Genomic DNA, 14,027 nt, shown 5'->3' on the forward strand with positions numbered 1-14,027 from the left:
TTGGTAAATAAACTCTCATTTATTGCATGAGTCCTTTCTTAAGGGGCATTTATGTTGATTTCATTCCCTTGCAAGTAGTGCTAGAATGAATTTTTTTTTCAGCTTTTTTGAGTATGATTGACAAACAAGATTGTGATATATCAAGGGTATACAATGTTGTTATTTGATATTTGTATACATAGTGCGTGGATTCTCACATCCACTGCCTCTCATATTTACCTTTGTGTGTCTGTGTGTGTGTGCATGTGTGTGTGCACTGAAGTTCTACTCTCTCAGTCAATTTCAACTCTACAGTACAGTTGTATCAACTTTGGTTACCATATTATACATTAGATCCTCAGACCTTACTCATCTGGAAGTTTGTACCCTTTTATCAACTTTTCTTCCCCAATTTCTCTTTTTCTCTTCTTTTATTAATTTCTATTTCGCCCAGCATCCAGCCCCCGGCAACTACTTTTCTACCCTCTGTATCTATGAGTTTGACTTTTTATTTATTATTTTTAAATTATTATTATTTTTTAGTAATCTCTATACCCAATGTAGGGCTTGAACTCATGACCCTGAGATCAAAAGTCTCATGTTCTTCCAACTGAGCCAGCCAGATGCCCCTATGAGTTTGACTTTTTAAAAAAAAATTCCACAATATAAATGATACCATGTAGTATTTGTCTTTTTCTATGTGGCTTATTTCACTTAGCATAGTGTTCTCCAGGTTCATTCATGGTATGACAAATGGCAGGATTGTTGTTGTTGTTTTAAAAGGCTGAATAATATTCCATTGTGTGTGTGTGTGTGTGTGTGTATCATATTTTCTTTATCCATTCATCTGTCAACACTTAGGTTGTTTCCATGTCTTGGCTTTTGTGAATAATGCTGTAATGAACATGGGAATACAAATATCTTTTTGAGATTATGATTTCATTTCCTTTGGATAAATACCCAGAAGTTGGATTGCTAGGTCATATGGTAACTATATTTTTATTTTTTAATTTTTTTAAAGATTTTATTTATTTATTTGACAGATGGAGATCACAAGTAGGCAGATAAGCAGGCAGAGAGAGAGAAAGGGAGCCACGCTCCCTGCTGAGCAGAGAGCCCGATGTGGGGCTCCATCCCAGGACCCTGGGATCATGACCTGAGCTGAATGCAGAGGCTTTAACCCACTGAGCCACCCAGGTGCCCTAAGTAACTATATTTTAATCTTTTGATGAATTCCCATAATGTTTCCCATAGTGGCTATACCAGTTTACATCCCACCAAGTGTACAAGAGTTCCCGGTTCTCCAAATCCTCTCCAGCATTTGTTATCTCTTGTCTTATTGATAATAGATGTCCTAACAGTATGAGGTGATATCTCATTGTGGTTTTGACTTGCATTTCCGTGATGATGAGTGATGTTGAGCCATCTTTTTATGTACCTGTTGGTCATTTGTGTGTCTTCTTTAGAAAAATGTCTTTTCAGGTATTTTGCTCATTTTTATTGGGTTATTTTTATTGATTGACTGATTGATTGCTATTGAGGTATATGAATTTCATCTATATTTTGGATGTTAACCTCTTTTTTTTTAAAGATTTTATTTATTTATTTGACAGAGAGAGAGATCACAAGTAGGCAGAGAGGCAGGCAGAGAGAGAGGAGGAAGCAGGCTCCCCACGGAGCAGAGAGCCCGATGCAGGGCTCGATCCCAGGACCCTGATATCATGACCTGAGCGGAAGGCAGCGGCTTAATCCACTGAGCCACCCAGGTGCCCTGGATGTTAACCTCTTAATGGATATTTGATTTGCCAATATTTTCTCCCATTCTGTAGGTTGTTTTTCCAGTTTGTTCATGGTTTCTTTTGCTGTGCAGAAGCTTTTTAGTTTGATGTGGTTTTACTTCTTTTTTTTTTTGCTTTTGTTATGTTTGCTTTTGGTGTCAAATCTAAAAAATCATTACCAAGATCAGTGTCAAGAAGCTTACTCCCTGGGTGCCTGGGTGGCTCGTGGGTTAAAGCCTCTGCCTTCGGCTCAGGTCATGATCCCAGGGTCCTGGGTTCGAGCCCCATATCAGGCTCTCTGCTCAGCAGGGAGTCTGCTTCCTTCCCCTCTCTCTCTCTGCCTGCCTCTCTGCCTACTTGTGATCTCTCTCTGTCAAATAAATAAATAAAATCTTAAAAAAAAAAAAAGCTTACTCCCTGTGTATTCTTCTGAGAATTTCAGGTCTTACATTCAAGTCTTAGTCCATTTTGAATTGATTTTTGTGTATGGTGCGTTGTATGTCTAGTTTTCCCAACACCATTTATTAAAGAGATTGTCCTTAACCCATTGTATATTCTTGGCACTGTTGTCAAAAATTAATTGACTATATAGGTATGTATATAGGTATGTTTATTTCTGGGCTGTTCATTCTGTTTCATTAATCTATTTGTTTTTATGCCAATCCAATATTGTTTTGATTACTGTAACTTAAAAATATAGTTTGAAGTAAGGAAGTGTGATACCTCCAGCTTTGTTCTTCATTCTCCAAATTGCTTTGGCTATTTGGGGTCCTTTGCAGTTCCAGAATAATTTTAGGATTGGTTATTCTATTTATGTGAAAAATGTCATTGAAATTTTAATAGGGATTGCATTGACTCTGTGGATTGCTTTGGGTAGTATGGATACTTAAATAACATTAATTTTTCCAATTCATGAGCATGGACTATCTTTCTATGTCGTTGTGTCTTTTTCTATTTCTTTCATCAGTGTTTTATAGTTTTCAGTGTACACATTTTTCACTTCCTTGATTAAATTTATTTCCAAGTATTTTATTCTTTTTGAAACTATTGTAAATGGGATTCTTTTCTTAAATTCTCTTTCTGATAGTTCATTGTTAGTGTATAGAAACACACCTAATTTTTGCATATTGATTTTGTACCCTAAATCTTTACTGAATCTATTTGTTTTGATAGTTTTTAGTGGTGTCTTTAGAGTTTTCTATGTATAACACATTGTCTGTGAACAGAGATAGTTTTACTTCCTCCTTTCTAATTTGTATGCTCTTTCCTTCTTTCTATCTTGGCTTAATTATTCTGTCTCATAATGTTGCTTGTACTGCACAATAGTGCTCTATAAAGTAGTTTTGGCCATCAATAATTTTCTCAGTAGTCATGATACTGGCAAATTCATATTCATAATTAAATATGTATCTAAATATTTTAATTGGTCACATATCCCCAAAACATACACATTTTACTTACATCATAGGGCAAATTGTCATGGAAATAGAATCCAGTAGCCTTGCATTTAAGCCCAAAGCAATAATTATTTTAGGAGATATTGATTATTTTCTTGATTTTGGCTTTTAAGATGAGTTTTTTCTTGATTAAAGCCACTCGAATGACAACCTTAGAACCTTCAAATCATAAAATGTAGTATTCAGAACTAACGGAAGGTAGAACTTCTGGTATGATCTGCTATTTTTAATTCTGGTGAACCAATTAATTAAAAATTTTATAGTAAGAGAATAGAAATTGCAAATATTTCTCATCACAAAAACTGTAACATTCTATAAAAACACTTTTGAATAAATATAAAGCATACTAACTTTTTTAAAAAAAATTATTTATTTATTTGAGAGAAAGAGAGAGAGCGAGCGCATGTGGGGAGGGGCAGAGGGAGAGTGAGAGAGAGAATCCCAAGCAGACTCCCTGCCAAGGGCAGAGCCCAATGCAGGGCTCAATCCCATGACCCTGAGATCATGACCTTAGCCACACCCCAAGAGGCAGACCCTCAACCAGTTGAGCCACCCAGGTGCCCCAAGCATAGCAACTTTCTATTTGAACTAATTAATTTCCAGTTAGTAATGCCAAACTTAGAAGGATAGTTTTGGACTTCGATTGTATTTATTAAGATGTTCAAAAATGTAATGAGCATAATCCAAAATTGCAAGATCTACATGAAATATAATGTATGTGGTCAACATTAATGTATTAAAAGAAAAAAAGTCACTAGTGTTTAATTCCTGTTATAATTTGAATGCTAAGTAAGAGCAGTAGAGTAACACTGGTTTATGCTTAATTTCTCAAGTATAAGGACCAAGTAGTATGTTATGACTACAATGAAAACAAATTGCGTAAGAAGTGGATTATATGTAGAACTACATTTTCTTTTCTGCAAGGTAGGAATGTGCTTACAAGAGTTAGAGACTAAATTTGAAATAAAGAATTTGTCCTATTTTGAATGGAAGAAAACTAAATCTCTTTATTTTGATATTTTCTTTTTGGATTTTTTCCTTCTTTTAATATATATCAGCTCCATGGTGAAAAATTAAATTAGACTAATGTGATAGAGAAAATCTCTTGTATTTACGAGTTTGTTTTGTTGCTTAATCTTTGTGTGAACATGATCTCAGTCTTCCATTAAAAACAGATTTCAGAATATTTTATCCCTCTTTAAGTTTTTGATTCTTACAGAAGAGTCATATTTAAAATCAGTGCTATACTCTTGCAATCAACTGCTCAAAAAATCAGTAGCTCCTTCAGGGTTTTCTGAAGTTGGGGGTTTATTCAAAATTAAAGATACATTTTAGATAATGCTGATCTCTTGTGAATTATGATTTTCTTAAGTTTATAAAATTTCACTTATCATAGATTATACTCTGTTTGAAACTAAACATTATTTCTTTAAATATTTAATAATTAAGATGATCACTGGTAGATATATCTATCCATTATAATTTTTTAAGGTTTAATTTTTTTCTTTTTATTAACATGTAATGTATTATTTGTTTCAGGGGTACAAGTCTGTGAATCATCAGTCTTACACAATTCACAGCACTCACCATAGCACATACCCTCCCAATGTCCATCACCCAGCCACCTTATCCCTCCCACCCCGCTTTCCCCCTCTTCTAGCAACCCTCAGTTTGTTTCCTGACATTAAGAGTCTCTTATGGTTTGTCTCCCTCCCCGGTTCCATCTTGTTTCATTTTTCCCTCCCTTCCCCCCACAACTCCCTGCCCTGCCTCTTTAATTCCTCATATTAGAGAGATTGTATGATAATTGTCTTTCTGTGACTAACTTATTCACGTAATTTTTGAAAACACAAACAAACAGTGGGAACCTTTCCTCTCTACTTATTTCAAAATGTACTATAGTTGGTTATTATCATCTTTTGCTTATTTTTCTAACTGTTTGAGAAGTTAGGTCAAATTTTAAGTAAGAATTTTCATTTTTAAAAAATATTTCATTTATTTATTTATTTGTCAGAGATAGAGCACAAGTGGGGGGCGGCAGGCAGAGGGAGAAGCCGGCTCCCTGCTGAGCAAGGAGTACAACATGGGGCTCGATCCCAGGATCCTAGGATCATGACCTGAGCCAAACAAAGGTAGACACTTAACTGACTGATCCACCCAGGTGTCCCAATTTTGTTTTTAAAGCTTATTTTACTTGGCATTTTTTTTTAAAGATTTTATTTATTTATTTGACAGACAGAGATCACAAGCAGGCAGAGAGGCAGACAGAGAGAGAAGAGGAAGCAGGCTCCCTGCCAAGCAGAGAGCCGGACGCGGGGCTCAAACCCAGGATCCTGGGATCATGACCTGAGCCGAAGGCAGAGGCCTTAACCCACTGAGCCACCCAGGCGCCCCTTACTTGGCATTTTTTGAAATAAATGATGGAAAAGGAAATAATTTGGAAATGAAAGATTGACAATTTTGTCCTAAATTAGACACAACTCTCCAATAATTTGTAGAAACTAAACTAACTATACCTAAAATGATCCTGCCTTGGAACCAGATCCATGTGAGGTGGCCTAGCCCTTCAAATAAGGAGGGGCCAAAGGACCCTCCATAGTCAGGATCTAGGATGACGGTCAGCACCTGCTCCTGGAAAGGCTTGTGCTCAGACTCCTTTTCTGGCAATAATCACTTATCAGTCATGATCCAACCAAAATCTTTGGCCCATTTTGGTTAAGAAAGCCAACGTGAGATCTGACCCGGCATCCTGGCCTACAATTTGCTATTGGATTACCTTACCACTCACCATAACAGGCAAAGAGAAGGGCTTGTAGAACCATTTTTTCTACCACCAACACACTGGTTTTCTAGGGGAGTTCCAGGTTATTCAATAGAGATTATTTTGGTGCTTCTGATCTGGGTTGTATTTTTGATCAACCCACTTATTTTCAGTGCAAGGGGTCCTTAAGCTGAGATTGTTAAACAGACAGAGCTGTTCAGCTGCTGCTGCAGCAGCTTCGTCATTGTCTTTGTCTTTGTCGTCGTCGTCTTCTTCTTCTTCTTCTTCTTTTTCTTCTTCTTCTTTCTTAAAGCACGCTGAATACCAGAAGCCAAATTAAAGGAATCTTCATGTTAAGGGATTGCTGAGACCATAGTTTCTACTGTTTTTCCACAAGCATGGTTTCATATTTCATGTAAGTAGCTGGCTAGTGGGGGAAGAAGTCATTCTAAGGCTTCCTTCACAACATGAGATGTCCTCTCAAAAGAATATATGTCTGAGACTCCTGTTATCAATCTTTCTCTTTAAGTGGGGTGCATCCTGTTTTCTCCTCAACCCCACAACCTCTAGCAAACAAGCTGGTATTTCCATAATGCAAATTACAGAAACTGAGTTCAGAGTCCAAGGAATGTAAAATCAAGTCTAAGAGCTAAGTGAGCCCTACTTATGGATCCAGTCCACTAAGTTAGGCTGATTTTCAAGGCCTGGAGTCAAGTAAACAATGAGTATTGCTTATTTGGAAACTCTCTTTCTCAGGCTTTTGAATGATCTTTTTAAGGGTGTGGCTTCCCCTCATTTTCACAGTGGGCACTCAATGATATTACCCTTTTGAAAAGCCATTGGGGCTCCCCACTGATTCATGACCATTTGCAGAACATTGTCAGTCTCTGGGGCCCTTAATTTTTTTCTGCCCTGGTTCAACGAGACAAATGCACTGAAACTCTGCCAAGGTTTTGCTTCAACCATAGCATGAGATAAAGAGGATTTACAGGCAAAGAACTCTCTTGAACAGCAGCCAAAAAAGCAGATAACTTTTAAATAACACACTGTGGTAGAAGAAACTGCCTTGTGGCAATCTACTTTTGAGAAAAATAGCAACTATTTATAGTACATGTTGGCAAACATGTATGCTTAGGCTCTAGGAAAGGTGGAAGGTTACCATACTGTTTATGGTTTTTCTTACATGGCTAACACTGAATTGAATGTTACAGACAGAAATTACATTTTTATTACTTATCTTCAACCAAGTTCAATTGATTTACAACAATCATCCATATGACTAATTCAATTTGAATGGAAACGAGTTCAAAGAATACATTAAAAGAAACATACAATGATAAATTATCTAAATTATACAAATGTACCCCCTCACTTTAACAAATTTAGATTTATAAAGTAGATAAATAATAGATAATTGCTTTCTTTTATTGAAGGGCTCTTTTCTTTTTCAGTATAAGGTGATTCATCTCCAGATTTCCCTAAATAGTGAACTCTCTTAATGTTCTTAAAGTATAATTAGATTCCAAAAATCCTTTTCAAAAACATGTTTTCTGGAACACATCTACTTCGTGTGAGCCGGGGAAGGGGCAGAGGAAGAGGGAGGAAACTCTCCCATGGAGTGCAAAAGCAGGACTCGATCTGACCTGAGCCGAAACCAAGAATGGCTGCTTAAACAACTGAGCTATCCAGGCGCCCCTTGTTGACACTTTTTTTTTTTTGAACCAATAAACCAACCTTCATCTGCAAAGTACGAATCATTTATACCCACAGTTATACTCAAAATTTCATTTCCTCTTTTAGCTCAGAAACTCTTGAGAAAATTTTCTTTGGTCTTCCTTTTTGGTAGGAATTGGTAGTATAGTTTTCTGATCTTAATTCTTTGCATAAACTTCTAAACAAGTATGACTCTAGTGGCTTGGATTCGCCATTCTGAGAATAACATTTAATGTGGAAAACAGGTCCATGGAAAATTTTTACACCAACATTTCTCCATAATTAACAGTGAGTTCGTTCATCGATGGCATTTTGGAAACCAACTATTGATATACATCCTTTGACTTAGAATTAAAGTATCAATATACATATCTTAAGCATTTTACCTAATATATATTATATGTTTCAACATATTCATTTAGCACTTTAAATATCTTATCTCAAAAAGTTGGTTTTGGTACCTTTCTGCAGAACAAATAATGGTGTTTTTTTTTTAAGCTTTTCTCTTTAGGTAGTCTAACTAGATTTATTAACTGGGTATACTTTGTATTGCCTACAGATTGATCAATGTTTGATTTCTAGATTAGGGCTATCCCTACGGCAACTCACATGCCGTAAATGCATCTACTTGTGATACTGCTCAAAAATTACATCTTTTCCATGCTCTTACCTTGCTCACCCCAAACATGGGCAATTTTAACATAGGTTGTTAAATTGAGTGATTCTGTAATTATGTATGCAAGTTGGCTTTTGCTATGAAATTAAACTTCATCTCATACAGGTGTAACTGATTTCATAAAAAATTTACTCTTTTTAAAATTTTAAGCTCACAGATGCTTTAAGAAGTTCAAATCTGGGCGCCTGGGTGGCTCAGTGGTTTAAGCCGCTGCCTTCGGCTCAGGTCATGATCTCAGGGTCCTGGGATCGAGTCCCGCATCGGGCTCTCTGCTCCACGAGGAGCCTGCTTCCCTCTCATTCTCTCTCTGCCTGCCTCTCTGCCTCCTTGTGATCTCTCTCTGTCAAATAAATAAATAAAATCTTTAAAAAAAAAAAAAAAAAAAAAAAAAAAGAAGTTCAAATCTTTTTGGAGGGGAGATGGCCTGATTTGCTAGGCACTGTTACTTCACTTCATAACTTTTCCATGGCCCCCCCTCCAAAAAAATGCAGAGGATTAAAAGAATTACTGGAGAGCATACATGTGAATTTCAGATAATCCTCATTATTCTGCATGATTTAAGGTTTCTGATTCCTTGGCTTTGTTGGTTGCCCACTTTTGCCCCTACATTTAAGATATATTGATATATATTTATTTGTATATTTGTTATATATTTATGTATTTATTAATATATATTAATATATTTATTTTGCTCTCAGATTTATTGAGATATAATTGACATATATTGTATAAGTTTAAGGTGTACAATGTGATGATTTATCACACATATATATTGTAAAATGATTACCACAATAAGGTTAGCTAACATATCCTTCACCTCACATAATTACTGTTTTATTGTGGTTGCAGTGATGGTGAGAATATTAAAGCTTTACCTGCATAACAGTTTTCAAGTATATAATACAGTTATTGTTAACTACAGTCACCATGCTCTATCTTAGATCTCTGGAGTTTATTCATCTAATAACAAATGTCTCTCCATTTTTCCCGACCTCTTGATTCCTGGCAATGACAATTCTACTCTGTTTCTATGAGTTCAATGTTTTTAGATTCCAAACCTAAGTGCAATCATACAATATTTGTCTTTCTCTGTCAGACCTATCTCAGCATAATGCTCTCAAGGTCCATCCATGTTGTCACAAATGAGACAATTTCCTTTTTTATGGCTGAATAGTATTCCATTGCATATAGACACACATTTTCTTTATCCATTCATCTGTCAATGGACAGATGGACAAGATATTTACAATATCTTGGCTATTGTAGATAATGCTTTGCAGTACTGTTTTTGAAAATCATCTCTGAAAGCCTAGCACCTATTCCTCCAGCCCTTGCAACAATGCTATAAATCTCGAATTCCCTGTCAACTAGAATAGATTTTGTTGTCCACAGTGGAACTTCAAATGATACAGCAATTGATACCAGAAGTGGCTGCTGACCTTAGAAATCCAAAGATGTAAATCTGGAAGTGGTTGTTGAACATGAGTGAATTTGAAAACAGTGAAGAGATCTGTTTACTTTGAGAAGATTTCTGATGGGAGTCACCTGTGGCCTCCTAGAAAGAAGTACCTTTTGGAGAGAGTTTTGACAGGACCAAAGTGGCTACGCTGTAGCAGAGTGTAGTGAACAAAAGCACCATAAGGGATGCAGACTGGGCAAATTACTTCTAATTATATTTAGTAGTTCTGAGATAGAAAATGACAGGCTTAGAGTTTTAAGTTTAAGTGATTGCTAGAGAACCAGAGAGTTCCAATGACTGCCACACAATACCTTGTCTCTTGTAATCACAGTCTGGATCTATAAATTTCTGATTTATAATGTATGCTGAATTCGTAGCCTCACCAGGCTTCTGAGAAGACCTAGAAACAGTGACCAACCCAGTAACAATAGGCAACCCACGTGTTTAAATTATGCTCACTTGGGGTGCCTGGGTGGCTCAGTGGGTTAAAGTCTCTGCGTTTGGCTCAGGTCATGATCCCAGGGTCCTGGGATCAAGCCCCACATTGCGCTCTCTGCTCAGCAGGGACCCTGCTTCCACCTCTCTCTCTCTCTCTCTGCCTGCCTCTCTGCCTACTTGTGATCTCTCTCTGTCAAATAAATAAATAAAATCTTAAAAAAAATTTAAATTATGTTCTCTAAATTTAATTTTCCACTATAATGAACCTGGGCAGAAAATATTTCCAAGTTATATACGACAAATGACTTATATCCAGAATACATCGAGAATTACTATGAGTCAATAGTAATAAGACAAACAGGTCAGTTAAAAGTAGGACAAATATTTGAACAGATACTTCACAAAAGAAGATATAGACATGGTTAACAAAACGTAGAAAGAGCTGATCATTAGTCATGAAGAAAAAGCAAAATAAAACCAGAGGAGACACTACTACACACCCAATAGAATGGCTAAAATTTGAAGGCCTGATAATATCAAGTGTTGTAGCGCTTAGGAAGCAACTGGATCAATCACTCATTGGTAGTGGGTATGCAAATATAGTATAGATTCTCTGGAAAAACAGTTTGGCAAGTTCTCGTAACATCAAGCGTACACATGGCATAAGACCCAGAAATTCCATTTTTGGGTATTTTCCCAAGGAAGGGGAAACATATGTTCACACAAAAACCTGTGTATAAATGTTTAGAGCAGATTTATTTATAACAGTCCGAAATTGGAAAGAACCCAAATGTCCATCAACCAGTGATCGGATGTTGTATATCCATGTAATGCAATACTACTCAGCAACCGAAAGAGACAAGCTATTGATACATGCAAACTATGAACAAACCTCAAAAGCATTATGCTAAATTAAGAAACCAGACACAAGAGGCAGTATATTGCATGGTGCAATTTGTAAGCTATTCTAAAAATCCAAAATTATAGGGAGAGAAAACAGATCAGTTTTTCCTGGAGAAGGAGGCTGGAAGGAAAAGTCTGACTTCAGTTCAAGTTCTGGCTCTGCCATTTATGAGTAGAGTGACCTTATACTAATTATTTCATTTCCACCTGAAAGACTTATGGTGGGGATTTAATGATGCAATTAACTGCTTCATCACTGTTTGGCTCATATGGGCATTCAACAAATGTTAGTTATTTACGAACATTTAGAAAGAGCCTAAGGTGGGGAGACACACACATAAACAAATAAATTATAGTATCTTATGAAAAGAGCAGAAATAGAGCAAGTGTAAGGCGCAGTGATGGCAAAAAATGAGAAATGTTTCACCATGTTTGGAAAAGCCAATGAAGACTTTGTGAAGGAAATCATGACTAAGATAAAATTTGAAAGACAAATAGATGGTTTTCATCCTGATTAAGAGAGTGAAGGGCATAAAATGTCACAGTGTACTTGGAGAATTATGTGAGCAGTTTGCCATTTCTTTCCTTTTCTTTCTTTCTTGAGTGATTAGAGAAGCTGTTGCAGTATGAAGGAGTCAGCCAGAATAAGCTCTGGAATGCTAATTTAAGAATCTTGTTGTATTTCATCCTGCATGTGGTGGAGTGGTTGGGAGTCAGCAAGGAGAGAAACAAATCACAAAGATTACTTTGGTCATCTTGGAGAAGGTCGATTGAAGCTAGGATGAAGCTAAAGGGAGATAGACCTGTCAGAAGTCTTGTTAAATGAAATCAGGTAAAGGATGGTGACATTCAGTACTTGAGCTATGGGAATGAAAGGTAAGAATAAATTCAACACAGTTTTAGGGGAATTCACATAACTGAATATGAAGGAAAATGGTTCCGAAATGACATTCACAATTCATGCTTGGGTATCTAGGTGGGTAGTGGGTAGTGGATAAATTCTATTTATCACGATAAATAGAAAAAACATATTTCTAAAGGGAAATGATGAGTTTAGGTGGGTAGTGTTGATATTTGAGATGCCTGTGGACATCCAGTTAGAGCTTTCCAGTTAAGAGGAAGGATATGTGAACGTAGAGCCCGGTATTGAAGTCTGTTGGGGAGCTATATATATGGCAGTTGAAGTCACAAAAATAAAGATCACCCTCGAAAAGCATATAGTATGAGAAGGGAACCAGGGACAGAACCCTGGGAAATATCAACACTTAAGTCTATATAGAAAAGACCTTAAATGGTGGTCATAAAAGTAGGAGGAGGATCAAGAACAAGTAGTATCAAGGAAACCAAGGAAGGTCTTTCAAGAACGAGGTATCATCAAGAGAGTTATACACAGCAGTGATGTCAGGGAGAATGAAAACTAAGAAACAGCCAATGGATAGGAGTACTTTTAGCAGTGGGGCCAAACTAGATCACTGTGGTTTGAAGAGTAAATGGAGGTTAATACATGTGGAAATATCAAATATAGGCTACTGTTTTGGAAACTCACGGTCAAGAAGAGAAAGAGAAAAACGGAATGATAACTAGAAGGAAATACAGGTTGAAAGGAGGTTTTTTGTTTGTTTCTGCTTTTTGTATGAGGCAAAGGAGAGACTTCACAGTATTCCTATATTGAAGGGGAAAAGGCTGAAGATCCAGGAGTGTATTATTTAACGCCCAATCCCAATCAGGAGACAGAAATCACAAGTTATTTAATAGAAAATTTAATATAAAAGTTCTTAAATATGTATAAAGGTGTTTATCGGGTAATTTAAAAGGTGATATAAGGACATAAAGGGATATGAAAGAAGCAACTATAAGAAACATCTAACACTCCTAGGGCTGGGGGACCAGCAGAGGCAGGCAAGGGATGGAGTTTAAAAGTGTGATAGGAATTCAGGAGAGGAAGATTTTTAAAAAAAATTTTTTTATTTTATTTATTTGACAGAGAGATCACAAGTAGGCAGAGAGGCAGGCAGAGAGAGAGGAGGAAGCAGGTTCCCCACCGAGCAGAGAGCCCGATGCGGGGCTCAATCCCAGGACCCTGAGATCATGACCTGAGCCGAAGGCAGAGGCTTAATCCACCGATCCACCCAGGTGTCCCGAGAGGGAGATATTTTTGTTTGTTTTTTGCTAAGGCCCAATCAAAGGGTATTTTATGAAGACGGCATTTGAGCTGGGCTTAAGTAAGTAGAAATGAAAGAATGTTCCAAGAGTTACACAAGTTGCACAACACCTGGCAAATAGTAGATGCTTAATAAATATTTTTGAATGAATACAAGACAAAACGAAGAGAGCCAATTGCCTTAACTGCGGATTGGAGGGGAGGGTGGAAGACGAAGAAGGGAAACGGAGGTCTAGGCCATTGGGAAGAATGGCATAAAGAGGAAAAAAGGCGTAAGGGGAGATATTGAAGAGCCAAGATAAGTTCTGGGAGGGCAGACTAGACAACCTAGTGCATGCAGGGTGTGGGTCCTGCAGGTCTGTGGCTTCGCGGAGTGCAGACAGAAAGTGGAGATTTGTTAAGTCATCCCAGGATTCTGGCCAGCCCTGTCCTGGGGAGAAAGCAGTAGCATCTCTGAGTTTGTGAATCCAGAACCAGTTCGCCGGCGAGAAGCCGAGGCCGCACGCCTGCTGATTTACAGTTTGCACCTGCGCTGGCCTGCAACTACGAGGAAGTGGAGGATTCACGCGTCTATTCTGCCTCAAAGCAGTGGACTCTGGGAGCAGAGGACGCCCGAGCTCCTTCCTTGCGGACCGCTTTCTTAAGGCCAGACAATGAGTTCCTTTAGCTGCAGAGCGCGAGCTTCCAGGGCGGAGGCGCGCG

The sequence above is a fragment of the Meles meles genome, chromosome 7 (genome assembly GCF_922984935.1).
Source record: "Meles meles chromosome 7, mMelMel3.1 paternal haplotype, whole genome shotgun sequence".
NCBI classification, from domain to species: Eukaryota; Metazoa; Chordata; class Mammalia; order Carnivora; family Mustelidae; genus Meles; species Meles meles.